Source organism: Chrysoperla carnea, chromosome 3 (genome assembly GCF_905475395.1).
Source record: "Chrysoperla carnea chromosome 3, inChrCarn1.1, whole genome shotgun sequence".
In the NCBI taxonomy this organism is placed as follows: domain Eukaryota; kingdom Metazoa; phylum Arthropoda; class Insecta; order Neuroptera; family Chrysopidae; genus Chrysoperla; species Chrysoperla carnea.
The window spans coordinates 9,835,145-9,856,816 of record NC_058339.1 but is presented as its reverse complement, the minus strand read 5'-3'; the positions used below and the strand labels follow the sequence as shown (position 1 = coordinate 9,856,816).

General features: G+C 27.7%; 1 protein-coding gene across 4 annotated transcripts in view; it reads left to right on the top strand.

Moving 5' to 3' along the window:
* The first annotated feature begins 5,681 nt into the window (after positions 1 to 5,681).
* LOC123295730 (calcium-transporting ATPase sarcoplasmic/endoplasmic reticulum type) overlaps positions 5,682 to 21,672 on the top strand; it is a 38,446-nt gene continuing 22,455 nt past the window's right edge. For 2 of the 4 annotated variants that reach the window (XM_044877171.1, XM_044877172.1), the window contains exon 1: positions 15,778 to 16,018. The gene's annotated coding sequence lies outside the window, so the exon portion shown is untranslated. Of the gene's footprint in view, positions 5,739 to 15,776; positions 16,019 to 21,672 lie in introns of those variants that run through there. The other 2 variants (XM_044877170.1, XM_044877169.1) reach the window with 2 other exon arrangements.

Sequence of the window (21,672 nt, the reverse complement as noted above, 5' to 3'; positions counted from 1 at the left end):
ATTTTTGAAAATCAAAAATAAATACGGCCCCTAACTATAAAATTTTCATTAAGTGACCTAGAAACTTGCTCTCTAGTAATCTATACAATTTGAAAAGTTAAAATTTCCACTTGGAAAGTGTCTAATCCTTACTATATTCCCTGTTTATTAAAATATATCAAAAGGTACCATTATGGGAATTTTGATAAACCAAATATGCAATCCTACTAAATTTGGGTCATATTTTTCAAATTTGTGATCAAAATTTACCTAGCTCTAATAGGTTTCAAGAATGTGGAGGCCTGCTTCTGGAATTAAGCACATTCGTGATAGCTAGCGAAAAACTGGCATCAGAGCTGAAAAGAATGGCCCATTGGAATTAGTGGGTTTCTAAAAAAATTATAATAAAATCGGATCAAATTTGCCTGTGTTATCAAAAAAATCGAATTTTTTAACTTTATGTAAATTAATGAATGCCTTTTACATGATTCGTTACTAACTTTTTGTTTTACGTATAAAACATACGTTTTGTTTTGCCGTTGCGTCTCTTTTTCTTATGCGCCGGTGGTGGATGCCTCCTTTACCAAGCCTTAGTTACGGACCTGATCACACTATTTTGGATGTTTCATTTTTACGGACAAAGATATTTCTTATTAACAATTTATCTCATAAACTGCATAAACAAATTTTTGAATCATGGTTAATGATTTAGTAATAGCAAAATAATCAAAGCAATGAAAATATAACGATTACGTTTCACTTTATGCCAAGAATGCTACAGTCTACAGATCCAAAAAAAATTTTAACAAAGATTTAAATGAAACGATTATATTGTTATAGAAATATGTCGAACACACTTTAAATTTTATATTTAAAAAAGAAACACAGTGACACAGATTGTGACCATGTAAGATATTATATCATACGTCAAATAAATAAATTAAAAACTAAAAGTAAAGTTTTTTTATTGACAGCACAAAGACTGCGCCAGGCTATTAAACTAATGTCGTCTAACGTTATTAATTTATTACTAAAAATATAAAAATGTACGCAAAACACTAAAAATATAATATACGTTTACGTAGTGTATCATTATTTAGAAATCTATTGGAAGAACAGTTGATTGTTTAATAGACTAGTGCGTATCGGCGCTCCTCAGTCCGCACCACACAAATACATGGCAAAATCATTTGGCATAAATTTTAATTTTCAATTTAATAAATTTTTAAGATTTACCCATTAATACCTCAAAAATTGCAAGGCTGAGCGAAAAGTTTTGGGAATTTTTTAATTTTAGCTAGAAAATTGTGTACAGTTTCAGATCAATCGGGAAAAAAAATTGTTATCCCACTTTTCGAAAATGTGTATGTAGTCGGATAAAGGAATACATAAAATAGCCATTCTTAGAGAGCCCTCAATAACACCTCCGATTTTGATGATTTTTTTAAAAATGATTCTTTTTGTTTATTATTTAAAATCAGAAACATTTCAGATAATCTGGAGGGAAAATATTCAATGTCGCGACTGATTTATCGACGCACAGCCTAAATCGCTAATGATAGAAGTTTGAACTTCTAAAGTTTGAACTTCAAAAGCCGAATATATTTTAAGGCAATCGTGCGTCGATACGTTCTGAACTATAAAAAGTATTATATAATTAAGACTTTAAAAAAATGCTTTTAAAAATACCAGTTAAAAAATATTTTTGACTGACATAAATTTATTATTTACAAAATTATAGCACAACTAAGTGTTTTGAAATCGTGACCTATTCTCAAGGAATCTAAACTTTTAAGAATTGCCACCTTTTGAATACAGACTTCGACATCGCCGAATCAAGATTATACATGTTTTCTTCTTATTTTAGATTATTTATGGCTAAAGGCAAAACTTTTGATTGAATTTCTACTGAAATGTGTCGGGTTTACAATTGCAAAAGTATGAACTTTAAAGATTTTCCGCTTGAGAGTTATACTTCTCAAAATTATATTCTGTTCTCATTTCTTCGATAAAACGGCTCCAATAAGTGTCATCGAATCTTTGTATCGCAAATCAGAATTTACAAGTAGCTGTTAAATTTATAAGCAAAACATAATTGCTACGGCACTACTGAAGAAGGGTTTGATGTGGTATCTCTAGCGCAGAGACCAGACAACTTCTACAAATTATTTTCGTTCTACTTTTTGGTTTAGCTAGTTATAAAAGCGTGGTTTTTTAGTTTTGTTAAGCTATTATTTGTTTTCTACCTTTAGTTCAGCTAGCTACAAAAGCGTTTTATTTTTTTTTTAAATTTTGTAAACTATTATTTAATATTATGAAATGTTATCTGTGCTTCTACCATCAAAGGTTTTTTAATTAATCGTTAATCCTGAAGATCTTGACCAGGATAATCGGATTTATTAAATTATTCTATTGTCTTCGGTCCTTGATAAGTGTACGAAGTTTCAATTCAATCTGACGTTTTGAAGTGGATGAAAATCACGTTCAAAGACTTCGTTACTTATATATATACCAAGCTAATAAAAGCGTGTTAAAAAATAATTAAATCAGCCGCTGTTCCTAGTATAGTTACTAATTTTAATTGCTCTGATCGTACTCTTACATATTTACTATTGATATTTTTGTAACGAAAAAATCAGCTGCACGCATCAAAGTTTCGGACATTGAATAAAACAGCAGACTTTGGATGATATTTGAGAATTGAGTGTAACAAGAACATCTACAAATGATTTAACGAGAACTTTGTAGACTTGTACAAATATAATATAATGTATATTTTTAACCGACTTCGAACAAAAACGGAGGAGGTTATCAATTCGACTGTATTTTTTTTTTTTTTTATGTTTGTTACCTCAGAACTTTCGACTGGGTGAACCGATTTTGATAATTCTTTATCTATTTGGAAGCCGATGCTTTCTGTGTGGTCCCATTTCATTTTGGTCGAGTTCTGAGAACGGCATCCATGAGAAATCTACAAAAGTTTTAAATATGTATTAAGTATGCACGACAAGAGGACAAATACTCAATATCACGCCAACCGATTTCGATGATTCTTTTTTTAGTGAAAAATTAGTTAGTATACTTCAGATTCACTAAAAATCATTAAATAAAAAAAAACTTTTAACAAAAAGAAACCCGACTTCAAAAGAAAAACTTTTCTAAAACAAATTAAAATACACTCTAAAAGTAAAAAAATAACGATAATATAATGTAATTAAAATTATTGTTATTTTTGGAGTCGGTGTCAGCCAAGCTAATGTAGCTCAAACTGTTCTGTCAGAGTTGTTTCCTTGGCTGATACCGACTCCAAAAATAACAATAATTTTAACTACATTATATTGTCGTTTCGCACATACATTATAGTTTCTCTTTTGAAGTCGGTTTTCTTTTTGTTAAAAGTTTTTTTTTTGTATGACCTAAACTACGTTAAAATAACTACATTTAATATTTTAACATTGAAGTATTTAAATTTAGTTCAATAACATAAAATTTTAAACAGATAACTAAATAACTAACCTTATATATTTATATTTTTGTAACTATTATTTATAAAAATAACTTTTACTATAAGATTGTCAACTAACTACAAAAAATTAAATTTTTAATATTACTATTGTCTAATAATCTATATTTAAATAACATAAAATTTATGTACTTGAGTAAATCAACTTCAGGACATCAAATATTATGATTATTTTATATTATTTAATTTAATTATGTTTTAATTAAATAAATAAACAAATAAATACAATGTATTGCACTTATCAAATTAAAACAATAATGACAACACTAGCTCGACCCATGAGAAATTCCGCATTGCAATATCCGTTGCAATTTACTTTCTTTTTATTTATAGATATAATAGATATGATATACAAATTGCATAATGAACAAAATTAAATCTTAATATTATTTTTCTAGCCTGTTGTTTCCTAAGTGGTACATTTTTAGACAACGAGTCTATTTTTCTTCATTAACCAGCACAATAAGCTTGAAAATGAGGAGTAAATCATGGAATTTGATAAAAGAATAAGGAACATCTCGCGGGGGCAGGGCACAAGGCTTGATCAAGGCTTTCATGGCCTTTCACGTTTTTTTATTAATCAAGAATTTGATTTAACCTCTTCCAATCTCTATACCTTCAAAATTTGAGTTTTTTAATTTCAAAGGATATAGAATTCGAAAAATAGGACTTAAATTTCCCAGTATTGTAATTTAAAATGTCTGATTAATCCTAATTTAAAATAGATACGACCCAATAATATAAAAACGAATAGGGAGGGGTCCAAAAAAAATGTAAACCTGCTCGGAAATGTAAAATATTAAATTCTACTTACTTATTAAGTTATTTTTAATACTCTTTATTTTAGCTCCGTGAAAATAGCATCCCCGAATACGAATTTTCATAAAATACAGATTGGATTCGTTTGTTCATCATTTGTCCCTCATCTAATTAAATTTATTTCGCACAATTAAAAACTTTTTCCATCAGCAGATGTCATTAGTTTGAAAATAGAATTTGGTTTTGTTCGTCCAAACTTAAGAACTAAGTTTGAACTAAACTTAGTATACCTTGATATATATTACATATATGCAGGGTATATTCTTAAATATTAATATTTTATGAAATATTGGTGAAAAACGAAAAAACTTTATTTTTCATTTTTAATTGTTTATAACTTTTGTAATTTTGTATGTGCTGAAAAACGCTTTTGGCACATTTTTCAAGATATCATTCCGAATCCAATAAGCTATTACACTTAGTTTTACGACCATTATTTCTATATTTCACCAATTTTGACCTTGTCGACTAGACTACTATAATTTTCTTCCCTTCGCTTATATATTCATGAACATAAAAAGACCTAGCTAGGTACTCTCTAATCTACATTTAATTGAAAATAAAATCGTATTTAATTCAATAAGAACTCCAACTAACTAACCCATGATGATAATTAATTAAAACAATTTAAAATATAATCATTTATAATTAGAATATTTAAAACTAGACATACTATCAGAGGAGTATTTTAGATATTTATATTTAATTATTATACTAAAAGTATTAATATTCCTCTTTCTTCTTTTTTTTTTTTTTTGATTGATTTTACATGCATTATATGTACAACATATATCATTGTATAATAAAACATTATAAATTTGTATAAATGTATATGTGTTCACCGGGACTCAGTCAAATTGGCATAAATCCAATCCCCCCACAAAATTATATACACATTTCTCCTATTTAATATTAAAATCCTAGTTGTTCCCGCCACAATACCTGAAATATATATATATAAAAAAAAATTTTTTTTTTACAAATACAAATAAATACCTACCTATATTTAAATATAATATAATAACATATATATGATAGATATTAGGAACTTATAAAAGAAAGATGTTCATATAGACAAAGTGCCCATTCGATTAGTTTTATTAAGACCGTTTCATATTTTTTCTTGGATAAGTTTGTTTTGTTTGTTTCAAAATTCGTACAATGTGGATGGGGCCTTTTAATATAAATAATTAGTTGTTAGTATTTAATAATGTTATTTTTAATTATTATTAATTACTAATTAACAATTACAGTTTTTTTTTTTAGTTTTACATTTACATTTAATTAATAAAAGACCATAATTAATAATTACAAACAAGGGACCATATAATAGTGATATTTTATATTTAAAAATATTTATATTGTTTTTGTTTTATTATATATTTTGATTAATCGTCTTTACTTCAAAATATTATCGGTAAGTTTATTTTTTTTACTTTAATTATTAGAAATTAAATCATATTTCAATATTCATATTTTATAATAATAATTAATTCGTAGGATTATTAATTAAATTTAATAAATTGAACGTTTCGTCATTTATTTATAACTTTCTCAGGAACTTATTTTTATAATTCAATTGCCTAATATATAAAAACTATGACTTTTGACTTTAAAATAATTGCTGTTAATTTAATTAATTTGACAATTACGTTTAAAATATAATATGTAATGAATATTGTTATTAATAACTTATTTCCTATGAATTAATTATTAAATAAATGATATTTATATACAACTTCATTAGCATTTATGTATTGCAAGTTGTCTGTTTAAATCAACATTTAATCTATCTAAAGTGAATTAATTGTATTGTCCGGGTGTTAATTGTTTACACTGTTCATTCAGGAAACTAAAATAGCCTAAATAAATTTAGAAAATTCGATAATTTTTTCCCATCAATAATTCAAAAAATAATTATTCAAATATTATGGAATTTAGTATGCACAATCAGAACAAGAAAATGAAAGGTCGGATACACAGTTTTCAGTAGGATAAAAACTCAAAGTTTTATTTTGTATTTTTGATATCCGTCCCTTTATTTTTATATTCAGATAAGTGTATGGCAAATCAAAACATTTGGTTACTTATTTTTCGTGTTATTAATGTGAAAAAATTCCTAAAATAACTTTAGAAAGACTGATCGACTTCAATACTCTTGAGCTTCCAGTTTAAAATCACTCTTTTGTCATTTATTGATTTCGTATAGTTTTAAAATTTCTGATTGATTAACTTAGTCTTTTTAACTTTTGAAACAAGAACGTATCATTATTACAAAATTAACTGAAATCTTCGCGTAAAAGATTACGTGGAACTTTTAAGAATTTGTAAAGTTCATAAAAGGCTACCTACCCCTCTACAGCCTAGAAAATGATCTGTATTGGGTTGTTAAAATTTAGCACATCGACAATTTGGCTGTCTATAATCTTTAAAAAAACCAAATTGACATCTTTAGAAAATTAAAACCACCAAAACCGAAATGTAAATTAAATAATCTCAAAGGTTAAAGCAAAGAGATTCATACAAATGAGCCCTCTTGAAATCAAAATTTATACAATTAAAATTAGGCAATGTTTTGAAACGAACAACAATAGATCAATTTTGAAATGGCTCTGAAATATAGACATAAAGCCTATAAAAAATAGACTTTACTCAAATTCATTAAAAAAAATTTTTTTTTTAATCTTTGGTATAGGGTGTATTTTTATGCTGGCGCTAGGCGCCGAATTTAAGCGTCAAATTGACGTGATCAGTTAAGACCGTGCTGTCATCTGGGAAAAAACTTAGCAGCATCAAGCGTCATTATTAGGTTACATCTTTAGTGATATCAATTTGATTTTTATTAAATATAACTCGTAACTCCTAATTTATCGATGTTCTTTTATGTCTAATTTTATGCTCTGAAGTAAAAGTGATGAACCTAATTTATATTCCAGTGAAGGAAAGGGTTGTCATTTTTTTATAGTTTATGAGTCAATTTTTATTTTACTTATTGGCAAATCCGGGCTGGCACTGAAAACAATATAGTAGGTCAACAATGCAGGTCATAAAAAGAATATAATAAATTGTTGACAAAATTTTAATTTATAATTAATTTGTGCTGACGTATATAGTGTACTAATTAAATAATTACTTTACGAAATCATATTTTAATAATTTTTTACGCAATTAGTAATCAAAATACTATTTTTACGTTTCCTAATTTAAAATTTATAAAAGAACTTTGTAAAAATCTGACATGATCGTTTCGAAAACTAATATATATTGAATATTTTAAATGAAATGACGTCGTAAAATGTTTGGCCTAAAATGGTTAGATCAAAGTAATAAAGTTTTTAGTTTAGTAGTACTAAGAGTATATTTTAGATTAGGTATATAATATATATTTAAATCAAAGCTGCCTAAATACTAATAATATACTCCAAATAAATATTTGATCGACAGCCAAACTATTTTTATATAAAAATATTATATAGGTAATAAATACATGTTATAATATATTAAGTATCTATTTTAAAATATATAATAATTATTATATTTGATTTTATCAAATATTATTTAACATATATTTATAATCAAACTTAAAATTAAAAAAATAAATTTAATAATAAACAAATTAGTTAATATTTATTTTATACTTTATTTAACAAAATAAATATTGTATAATTTTTAATAAATAATCTTGTTTATATTGTAATATTAGTAGTACCACCAGAGTTAAACAGATGAACATGGAATGCTTATAAAACATAAAATAAATGAGATAAGTAGTATAGGAAATATAATTTTAATATTAACTTTAAACACTCTTTAAATTTAAAATAACATATTTATTTTTGATCCGAATGTATAAGAATTTATAAATGCAGGTATTTGCGATACTGATAGAATTCAGAAATCATTCGATTAGAATCTAGAGCTTTAGTGCTGGGTATAACGGCTTACCTATACTCTGCAATTTGATCTGATAAATAAATGTATAACCTATGCTTATGAATGTGACTTAACTTCATGGCGGCTGCCAGATGGAAAAATTTGATTCAAAATAAGAATAATTTGATTGTCTTCTCTATCTAGTTCGTACATTCTAGATTGCCTCGATGGATACACAAATGTCAAGTAAACTTGTATTAAAAATTTTACCGCCAAAGGAATACATTTTTTTCATTGACGTTAGAGTTACATAGACTGAGTGTCAAACGATTTTAAGCGTGCCAACATCTGAGGTAATTGCTTAGGTCCAACCATTGTAGATTCGTAAGAAAAAAATGTAAAGTGATACGTGATAAGTATTTTTTTTAAGTCAAAAATCGAAAAAGTTCGGTGACATCACGATATTTTATGTAAAACATTTTGTGATATGAAAATTTGACATTCAATATATGTGTTTTTGATAAATGTCCCTATATTCAATGTATATTTTTTTGAAAAATGTCCCTATATTCTTTCGATAAATGTATTTTTTTTTATAAATGTCCCTAGCTGACCTAAGCAATTACCTCAGATGTTCGCACGTTTCTCACTGTACTGGAACACTGCACTGTATGGTCGTTTTTTTACTTGAAGCTAGATTATGGTGGGTAGAGGGAAGGAGCACAATGTTATATGGCCTTTTGACTCAAAAAGTGTTCACAAAATAGTATAAAATAAAGAAGCGCTAGTGTGTATACGTATGTATATATGAAATGTATGATATGTATGCATTATCCTCTGGAACATCAATGCCATCTTAATTTAATGCAATTTTAGGATCACTTTTTAACACACAGATTGTGCTCCTTCACCTCTACACTCCATAGGCTTTTCATTTCAATTACGATACATTATTGTTTCGGAGAGACAGTAATAAGTTGGACAAAGATACAAGATATTTGTTATTCATTTTATCACATTAGTTTTTTGACATACTGTCCGAAATAAAAGTAATCACTTTTTAAAATGAAAAGGTCTATTAACAAAAACGAATAGACACCTTTTCATCAAGGAAAAGCCACAAGTGATATTCAAATCGACTTAATTATACACTGTACTGGAAATAATAACAATGGCCAAGTATTTCTGGGGCAGACTGTATAATTATATATACATTGCTTAGATATGATAATATTTTATGTACATAAACATAATAGAATAATGACAAATAAAAACGTTTTACTTAGTAAAAAGTTAATGAATTAATTGAATTAAATTGATAAATAAAATAATAAAAAGTAAACATATAAAATGTTATAAAATATAGAATTTAAAATAATAATGATAAAAGTTAAGAATTCACAACATTTGACAAAAGTTTGTGAAAAGTAATGTTAAAATGTATACAAACAATTATCAAATATAATAACGTTTTATTCTTAGTTTTTTGGCTATGGTTGTTGTAACTTCATAAAATATTAAATTCCGTATGTTATATATGTATAATCAAAATATATAAATAGTTCTACTTTATACTACTAAGTAATTAAAATATTATTAGATAGGTATTTATATTTTATTAGGTTTGCCATCTCTCCGATTTTTGGACTTAAGTGTCCGACTTTCGAGGTTTGTCTCCGATCTTCGGAGAAAGTTATAATTTCTCCGGATTTAAGTGAAAAACAAAATTTTTGTTCTTTACAAGATAAAATAGTTAATACCTTTGCCATTGCTTCGGGTTTTTTACTGAAGTCTCCGGTTTTCGAGTTGTGTTTCCGATGTACGGAAAAAATTATAAATTATCGGGATTTAACTGAAAAATAAAATTCGCCAAAAGAAACCCACTTTTGAAGTTTAAGGTATGTATTAATCATTTAACATGGCTAAAGGGTGCCGTCCCGCGGATTAAAAATCCTCAAAACTTCGAACTAAAAATTTTTTTGGACCGGAGATCCCTATTTTTAAGAATTTGAGAATTGGCAATCCTATATTTTATTATTATTATTATTATTCTTATTATGACATTTACAAGTTTACCATATTATTTTAACTTTACTATACTACAATGATTGAAACATTGACTAACATCATTAATCTTCATAGTTAGTATTAGTACATACGATTATAGGGCACTATTTCACTGGGAACAAGATTGACAATGTCTAGCCTTGACAACATTATTATTTTTAACTTTATAAAATTTGAAAATGCGTAAAAATTATAATGGAATTTATGGCATTAGCGAACACGTGGCTACTGAGATGTTAGGTTAGATTAGGTTATATAATTACTTCCAGTCGTAGCGAAATCGACGGACTGCGGATCACACAGCTGAGTGTGTTAAAGCAGAGCTTTGTACTTTTTTTATTTTAGTAATTACTTGCAACTATTGGATTTTTTATCGATTTCATTTTTGTTATCTTGACCGTTTCTTATTTTTTTATAACTCTATATTGTTTTAATTACGACTTGGGTATGTTGAGCGCGCATAATTCGCAGTCAGTCGATTTCGCTACGACTAGAAGTAAGTGGTTATATTGGTTGTCTACGAGAGACACACTTAGGCCATAGGGACCATTGTGATACCATATGTGTTTTACCACCTTTTTTGCTGATAATTTCATTTATCAGTTATTCAACATATGCCTTCATGCACATACCAATAATTTTTTTTGGTGATGGCGGGAATCGAACCCGCTATTCTAGGCCTGTCGCGTACGAAATTGGTTGCTGAGCCAACTGAGCTACTAGGGTTTACTCCTGACTCCTGATGTTGACTCCAAAAGAAGCGTTACGTTTGACGTCTATCTGGGCGAATCGATTATCTTTTGTTTTCAATCACTTAGATGATGCGCAGTACAAAGTACGCAACGACCGATGTCTAGACTTCGCCCAGTTAGGCGCCTTAAATTCAGCCACTGGCGCTTATAGCTTGGCATAGGAGGTTTCATGTGCTTAATGTATATATTCTTGCATGTTTGATTAAATGGTGCACATATGCACTCCAATACGTGTTGCCAACTTTTAATTATCAAGCCCACTAAACAGACGATAGAAAACCACTAGGCAGTAGTATTACCAGAATATTTTTCGATATTTATCATAAAGTTTTAGTGGTAAAACCACTTAGTTGGCAGCATTACCAATATGATGCTTTCTGGTAAAAAAAAAACTCTTAATATCATTTTTGGAGTGGAAATTTTCCAATTAACATTCTATACTGTGTAGGCTCACGGAATTTTTGCCTTACTTGCAAGCATCAATTTATATTATAGAGCATACATACAAATTATTATACTATTGCCCATATGATTATCTGTTCGCTTAGAAAAAAAAAGTTTTAATTATTAAAAGTACCTATCGTAAATATATTATTAATTAATATCAAATCTGTTGCGACCCCGATATATTTATAGTTTTTAACGACACTACATTGTCGGTTGTATATTAGAAACGTTGAAAACTAGAGATTTATCATTTCAATATTTTAGTTAACATTATTAACATCTCCTTGAGATTCGCATTTGTCACGACTGTCAGTTTATACGTAATAATAAACGGTAAAAAAATATATATATCATGATCGTCTACCTTATTGGCTTATTATTTACGAAGTGGAAACACATCTTTCATTTGAAAATAGCAATATAAAAAGATTTGGTGTGAACGCTGCTACCTGCAAATGACCGCTATCTCTAGATCTCTATATACATGCAATAAAATTAGACTTAAAATTTATACATTCTTAAAGTTATACAAGTTATTTAAAATATTAAAAAATTGTTTTACATTTATTTGGCACTAGTTTCGCAAATTTATGAACAAAAAATTTATAACTTATTCAGACATAATAATGTTTTGTATCAAATGAAAGCTTGTTAAACTAAGAACGTATTTCATTTTAATACCTAAAATTAAAATCGGAGAAAAACATTTTTGCATACATTCTTGAAAACATATAAAAAGTTTGTAATCTTTATGCAGGTAGAGACTTGTAGTCGCCAACAATTCGATGTCATCTAACTACACTATTTGAGATTGCAATTTTTAACTTTTTTCCGTGAAATTTCTGTTTCAATTCGTCGTTTGCATTCAATCAAAACATTTGACGGTATGGACACTGTTTGTTCTTCGGTTTATGGTTAATTCAATTCCCTTTTCATGATTCTTTTTTCAATATCAATAGAATACATAAAGATAATACCATATAGAGCATAGATATAGGAAACGCAATAAGCGAATTTTTGACTTCAATGGGAGAGGTAGAAAGAGACAGAAATTATAGACGTATAAGAAATATACGCACGTGTTTTATCTGGCTTCTCTCTTTCACGATCAACCGTTTGGCAGCAACTCTGCAGCTCTTTGAAATTATCTCCAGATAATGAAGAAGTAATATTTTCGGAAGATTCATCTACTGTGAGTTTTCTCTTCCGTATCCTCTTTGTGTCCTTTTCATATTCTTTGACTATTGAGAGTTCCAACGCTTGCTGTTCATTTTTATTAAAATTTTTCTTTTCTGCAGAAATTGTATGAATTAGGCAGACTGTCATAAATTTGAATAACTGTACAAATGTCAATATCAACGGACTGTATTTTTTGCATACTCACTTTTACAGTTAATTTTATGTTTGTTTAAAAACTTCCAAGCGGAAGCACGACCCACCCCCTCCCCTTTGTAATTTCGCGCATACTTTTCTATATGGATAATCCACTTTTTCTGATGGGATGATCAGAATCTTTCTTAGTTTAAACCAAACGCAGTTCAATAATCTGATTGCGGTTATACTCTTAAAAATTTCACACGGATTTGACCTGGGGCGGATTTAGCAGGTAGGCAAAGGAGAATTGCCCACTACCTCCCTTCCAGAGGGTTAAAAACAATGTGAATATACTTCGTATGAAAACGAATGGAGCGTACGGTCAGTGCTTAATAAATTGATATAAAATATTTTCTTCAAACTTATTACTTTCGATAAAGAGAACAGAGCACGAAATTCGAGGAGGGGGATCTGAAATTATAGTTTCAGGGCCTCTAGGGAGATTTTGTCTGCTGTGGGCCGTTTTCCTTAAATCTGTCACTGGGTTTGACACATGCATTTCTACTAAGCATTATTCGAATTCGATTATTACGACTTCCTATATGATAGTTTGAATATAGAGGTAACATGCGTTTATTTTTATTTTATGTATAAATATTATTATTTAAATTTTGAAAATTATTTGTTTTAAAGTCTAAATTATTATCTAAACATTTTTAGTCAAAAGCTATAAAAAAATTTTTACAAACGAAAGGTGAAGAACATTTTAAAACACTTGACGTAAAGAAATTTGTTGAACAAAAAAAAAAGTATATATATATATATATATATATAATTGACTTATAAATATCCTTTTAAATTCTTTTATAACGTAATTATGATTATATTTTTGGTGCTTATAATATAATTGTATGTTTAATATTATATTTGTACACCTAGGACACATAAACAGACATCATGAAGGTCGAATGTTGTTCTTATTTTATTTCGATCAACATCGATACGCACATACGATAACACGTACAAATTTATAAATAAATTCTATTAAAAAAAAACATCTATCGTCTTGTTGTTTGATTTACTACGCGAGAAAATTCAAACTTTTTAGGTAGAGAGGACCAACGTGTTCAAGGTTCCAAAAAACACAGCCGTATTTTTCATTTATTTATTTATTTAGAGCGTAAATTTTTCCGCAACATTGCATCTAAAGCGTTTTAATCAATCTTTTTGAATCATGCGTACACTTAAAGTATTGTGCTGAGAAATTATCGATAATCATTATTTAAAAAGAAGCTATTTTTAAAAGAAATATTTACAATCGAATGTTCGCTTTTATCAGTTAAACTCTCAGTTTTTTACCCCGACAACGACGAGGGTATGCATGTATGTTTATATACATACATACCCCTCGAATATGCTCCCTCGTAGCATGTAAAGAATTTGAGAAATAAATTACCTATAAAGCCTCTTGATTGTACGCTGGTTAAAGGCTTAAAAAAATACTCTAATTTACTACGACAGTAAATAAATTAAAAATAAATTACTGTTTAATTTATACGTGTTTTCTACATGGTACTTTGATTTACATATAGTACATGGTACTTTGATTTACATACAGTCTTATATTATTTGTAATTATTCACAATACTGTAAGACTCTATGTAAATCAAAGTGGGTACCAAGTAGAAAACTCCAAAATAAATTCAAAAACTAAAAACTCTGACGATTACAAGATCTTGTTCTAAAATGAATGAAACAAGAAAATATTATCCGCTGAAATTGTTATGATAAGTAGGTTAGGTTAGGTTATATTGGCTGCCCACGTAGGATATACTTAGACTATAGAGCCCATTCTGATACTGCCTTTTCCGCTGATAATTTCATTTATCAGCTCCTCAATTATTTTGAGAGGCTTTGTACACCTTCTTCATGCATATACCATGCACTACATCAGCCCATCACAACCATTAATTAAATTAATTTTTGTTGGAAGGCCGGAAATTGAACCCGGTATCATACCGCGAACGGAATTGGTTATGCTGTAACCAATTGATCTACTATAGGGTTGATTACGATAAGTAAAATCGTTATTACAATCGGAGACCGTTCTCTGAGAAATTTTTCTCATAGCAAGAATGTAATGTCTCCACTGATTTCGTTTATTATAAGTCTGTGGTTTTTTTTCCTATCTCAAATTTAATGAAAATCTTTATGAGAAGCAAAATATTTATAGTTGCATTATTTATTTTTGAAATAAAAATTAACATGAGCTAAATTACCCAAAACGGAAGAATTATCAATAGATATTTGTGTACAGAAAGGTCCAAATGCATTTATTATACAAATAAATATACATAAACTATAAGAAAGAGGAAAATATATCACGAATACACGTCATTGTTATTACGAGAACATTTAAAATATCGCACGAATAAACCCGGACACAACTAGTTATGTTTGTCATAATTTATTTTATGTTGATTATATTTTTTTTAATAAAAAAATATTTCTTACAAAAAGAAATATAAAATAATTGTTAGCAAAAGGTAAATTAGCAACAGAAGATAGCGCGAGATAGAACGCACAAAACAGTTGTAAATTGTACCTCAAAAATATTATTAATTTGATGCCAAAATAATTAAGAAAGTTGTGATATGAACACGAATATATGATGATGGCGATGTGCCTACCAATAATGCTAAAACTGTCCGCTCGCTCATTTATATAATTGGCAAACTGCCTGGCATCCCGGGACCAATCGGCCTGACCAACCAGGACACCAAAACAACCACATCAAACACTTGAAAATTATATTTTTTTTAAATCTACTCTACTTATTCACTTACTCATAAAATACATGTACGTTTTTTATCTCATTTTAATATAAAATACATACATTTTTACTTGTACTGTATAAGACTCAACACTACACAAACTTCATTTCTTTATTTTTAATACTTAACCTTAGTAATCTAACCATTTGTGTCTTATCCCGATTCCCAGATAGGTCAGTCAGTCAGATAGATAGGTATTTACACATACAGTCACAGTCACACGAGTTTCCACCACTCGCATCCTACTAAACATAATTTTAGTATTATCTATCCGTCTTACTAATACGTAGTTGAAAATTTTATTACTTCTTACTTAGTTCCATCTAACTGCCATACCTACCGCTTGCCATTTACCTTACGTTATAACGTTTACCACCTATTTAGTTTAAATGCCATTTCAAATAACTCAAGTAAGTTTTTTATTTTCATTTTTCTTTTTGGTTTGTTTTTCAACTTTTTTTACACTTTTTTACACTTTTATTTTGTTTGAATTTCTTTTTTTTTAAAACATATAAACTTTTCTTTCATTGTTGCAAACCCATACCTATGTTGAATCTTATATAACAGTTACAAATACGTTGTATTATTTTTAACTATGCATTATCAATTTAAAATATTGTTAGTTAAAAATTATGCCACCGTCATTTAACGCTTTTTTTACAAATCGGTATAAATCGTAAACATTCGTGTATCGAGCGTTTTTGTTTGAATATTCAATTTATTTATTTATTTATTGTCATTTGTTATCATTATTTAATGATAAAATAAAAATTAATTATTACTAATTTATTGTTCTTAATTAAATACCAAATATGATTAGAAATTTATTCAAATGATTTTTTTTTTAATTATTGTGTAACATATGACGATGATACGTCAATCTGTATCTACCGTACATTATGCAAAACTTATTTCAATTGAATTCTAAAAAAAGATTGCAAGTATCCTCCTCGCACTTATTTAATACTGAATAAATAAAAATTAGCTCTTATATTTTGAAATAATGAATAAATTTAAATGAGAGATTGTAAGAAATTAAAATTTAAAAAAAAAAAAAAAGATTATTGTTGATGACAAATCAATGGAAATAAACGTAACTAATAGATTTTGATTGCGTATGTAAAGTTCTGACGTATGATTTAGAGAATGGCCTTCAAAATCAAAAAATAGAATTAACTTGCATTTTTTTTCTTAAGTAGCAATAAATATTGTCATCAAAGTAATAGTCTACTAGACTACTGTTTTGTATTTGAATACGTTCATGTGTAATAATATGTAAAATTGTTCAAATCATTAATATGAAAATCTCTTTTACTACAGTTATCATAGAGAACTACTAAATTTATTTGATACTTTATAGTACTTTATTGTTAAATATAGAGGAAATTAATTTCAAGTGTTTTTTTTTGCCTTTGATCATTTTTTTTAACGTGTTTAACATACATCGTAGTTAGTAAGTCGATCTCGCTCTAATATTATTAAGTAAAAGTTATATGAACAGAACAGAACACTGAGCAGTGGTGCCACCAGAATGACGAACAGACTAACTACATACATTGACAATATATTTATATTTTTATTTCTCGGTTTATAATTTATAAAAAAAAAAGTTATACTTCTGTTAATGTTAAATTATTTCAAACTATATTTGTTTTATAATTTTGTGTTTTTAAATAATTGTTACTAAATATCGTTTTGAATAAATTTTACCTGTTTACATTCAGGTAGGTTGACTAATTTTTTTTTTTAGTTCACTTCAAATGAATATCAATTAGGTGGTTGGTTTTGATTTTCTAATTTAATTTGTTTTTGAACTCTTCTTATCATCATCGCTGTGTGTATTATTCGCTTTTTTTTTATAATAGCTTTTTGATGGTTAGCCTCCTCACAGACGTACATACGTCAGGATATACGTGTGTTAATGCGTGGTCATCGGTTATTGGACATACAGAATTTGACTTGATAGACTTAGTTTCATTTTACTATTTGAATATCGTAAAGCTTAGTTGAATTAAAACATTTTTGTTATTATTTTAAATTTTATTAAATTTACGTGAATGTATAAATCAAGTAAGAAAAACCATTTTTTTTATTATTAAAATGTGCCTGTGTGGTGTGCCTATATTGTGAAACTATGACGTGAAGTTTTTTTACAAATTCTTGCGAATATCAAAATTTTCCAACCTAAAATCATATGGATATCACATTTTTGTTCTACGACTCTCTGAAATTCAAGTTCTAATTCTAAGAATGAAATAATATTTATTCTCTTAAAATATCAGTTTCTTTATTTTTTGATTTATTGCGGTTAATTAAACAAACATTCATTTATTTTTTCAAGATAACGTTTATTTGCGGTGTTTAATGGTTTATATAACGGTGTATTTTCATTTATTTAAATATTATCAGGGTTACTTCAATACATTGTGCTTTATGTTGTACCTGCTAATTTAGATAAACCCACACGCTACACGGAACACGGCTACATCATGAATTTGATAGGTTAACTTTGATAGAGACTAATATCTGGGTATTTAAGGGAATACGTTTTAAAATTTACTATTTTATCACTTAGAAGATCGTATTTAGAACGGAAACGTATTTCCGTTTTAATATTTTACGACTAATTTGTATAGTTTTTAATTTTGAAATAGTGTTTAGAATTATTTTAAGTGTTTCAACTTAAAATTATTCAAAAGTACTTCAAACGAATTGCATTACATTCTTGAATCAAGTTTTGTAGGATTATGTATAATTGGCAGCTTAATTCGTAACAAATGTGCTTTTTCCATCGTTCAAAAATGAGTGTAAAACATTTCAAATTGATTAAATAAATTTTTGTATAAAAATTTTTTAATTAAAACTGAAAAGGGTGGCGTATCCTTATTTGCAACCCTTGAAGAAGTAAAGAATGTCGCCTGTATACCATATAATAGGTACTGGATTATCAATTACATCTAGTAAAATCATATTTCATCGTTTTCAAAGTATACAAATATACCGGGTCCCCGGGTCATTCACTAAAGGCTAACATTTGACAGCTTTAGACCCATGAGCATGCGTATTATTTAGTGACAATTTCAAATGTTTTATTGTATTTCCGGTTTAACCAGAAATAATTCCAACCATTACTTAATTTATAAATAATACTTGTTAGGCTTTAATATTTTAAGATCGACGATTTATTTATGATGGCATCCCATAATCCATACATAACGCTACTTAGCGGTTGCCATAATATGATTTATTTATCGATAGTAATTCTATTTCAAAATCGATTAAAAATCGAAACCGATGCTGTAGTTGTACGTATGTTCGGGATAAACTCCGAAACTATTGAAACGATTTTGATCAAATTTCGTAACTATCTGTAATTAAGTCCAATTTAAAAGATACGATAGTTTATATCTTAATTATTGATCTCAATAAATGTGGGGTGGTATGAAACATTGTTTAAAAATCCGTCATTTTTGAATTCACTACCTACCCGATTTTAAAATTTCTTTTACCTGTAGAATGCTATTTTCTTAAAAACTAAGGTTTTGCTCCAAAAATTTAAAACCCATGAAACTGTGAACCAAAGGGCTCGGATAAGTATTGAATATTCAAGTTTTATCCTGTTTTTTAATCACCCGGTATATTTATATTATTGTTGTTAGAAATAAAATTAATATGTGTAATAAAATACCATGCGCACTTATCATTATCGATATTCTTAATTTCAAAGTGAGATGTTAATAAACAATAAGGGATGATGGGAGGCAAATATAATTCTAGCCTACTACTAGTGTCCTCTGTGAATACTAAATAGGACTTGGAACATTTAATAACGATAATATAGATAATGAAAGCATGCCTTTGAATTAAACGTTAATCGTATTGACATAAAATTTATGACTTACACATGGTTTGATTATTATTATTATTATTAAACTATATTAATCGGAAATCAAACATTGATATATAAATAATAAAATGAAAGTGATTTGTAGTGAATTAAATACACTTATTCCAAAACAATGAATAAGATTTGCATACCGGGTGCATTCGTCTATTCAAATTATTCGACTACAAATTAATTTACTATTTAATGGAGCATTTTCCTGAAATTCGCAAAAATTGTTCACTAGATAAGTGATTGTGGGGTAAAAAAGTGGGTCGAAACCGTTTTAGATGAGTTTTCCATAAAAATCAAGTATTTAGACTGGGAACTCATACTTATTACAAGATCGAGCTTTAACCATCTGATTATCAGATGAGACATATTTACTATGAAATTTTATTGATTGATAAACACGCCTATGATATAGCTTGTCTATCGAAAAGTGTTCATGACTATTTTTAATTAAATTAATTTTAATCAATTTTTTTCATAATAATTTTTAGCTTTTTATCTGTTGAATTAAATATTTTCTTATGCGCAGAAAAAAAGTATGATTTCGAAAAAATCAACGATTTTCCACAATTTTTTATAATTTACGCGAAAACTAAGCACTTTAGAGAAAAAGTAGGTCAGCCTAAAGTTGTCGGTTGTAAAATTTACGATCGATTTGTATACATAAACTTTTTAAACCTTTTATATTTTCTGAAAAATCTACTGATCAAAAAGTTGTTAAGCATAAAATACCCAACCGACCTATATATTTAAATAAATATACACGAGATAGTCCAGCAGCAGCAAGCTACAATATCTACGCGAGGTTAATGAAAAACTGCGTTCTGTGCAAAACCTGCAGAGATGTTTCACAGTTTTATCTGCGTCTCAATGTACAATCTGTGTCACAAAGAATGCACGTGTTTTACCATTCTTCTAACTGTTATAGCTATAACATATGTGAATTACATGTACTGTCATAGTAATATCACTTAGAATAGTTTAACTATCGTGTTTATTTTGACTTACAGTGTACGTCCAGCTATTTTTTTAATCTTAGCCACGCTGAAACTTTAAAAAATTTTCCTTACTCTAACCAAATCTGATATATTTGTTAGAATTCTCCGAGGCAAAAGCTAAAAAATGGACCATCTTAGATGGTCATTACCTTACGGTTTTGATTAAACGGAGATATAAAATATTCTCTCGATATTTCGATATTAGCTATTTAAGGTTTATGCACAATATTAGTTATTAATTAAACATTAAAACGCAAGTTTGGTTTAGAAAAAAAAATTGAGTCGAACGTCAAAAAGGCTGAGAAACGCTGAGATAGATAGACAGTAAATAATTTTATTGTATTACGTAAATGCATACTTGAGATTGAAATGTAGTCACTACTATAGTATTACAATTATCTTACAAATTTTAGATGGTATTTTTTTTATACCTGTATCTAATCTGAATGTTTAATTAAATAATTTATATTAAATACGTACGCAAATATAGATATATCACACTTGAAAAATATTTGTAATCTTTACTTAAATTCAGTCAAGTTAAAAAAAATTCATTCTTTTAAGGATTATATAGCATTACTACTTCACAAAATTAAAGGTCGCCACATCAGTTTGTCATTGATAACAATTGGATTGAGTTATTTCAGCATTGTTTACATGTTTGTGCCGAAAGAATGTTGCAAATGTGCAAAAAATATTCTTGATACGAAATTTCTCATGAAAATATTTTTTTTTTTTAATTGCAAAACTTTAAAATAAACAAGGAATATAATATAACTTACTGTTAATCGTTTAAACAATCTGTATGTAATGAAATTTTGCTATTTAATTTATAAAAATTCCAAGAAAAGGAATGAATTTGAAAGTTAAATCACCTTTATAAAATTTAATATTATATGGGATGGTGTCACTATTAAATTAAATCCGGTTAGATTCTTATAGACCCAGAACTAGCACTAATAACAGCAAATTTATATATAACTTATCGTATAGTCCATAGTCACAACTTGATCACAATGTTTATTTGAAATTTTTATAAGGGTTTAAAGCTCTTTCCAAGATATGCGACTTTGTTTAATTTACATAGAATTATTCAATTAGTTATTATGAATTTTTCATTTGAAGTTAAAACAAATATGTAGTTATCATCCCTATTGGTAATTTGAAAAAG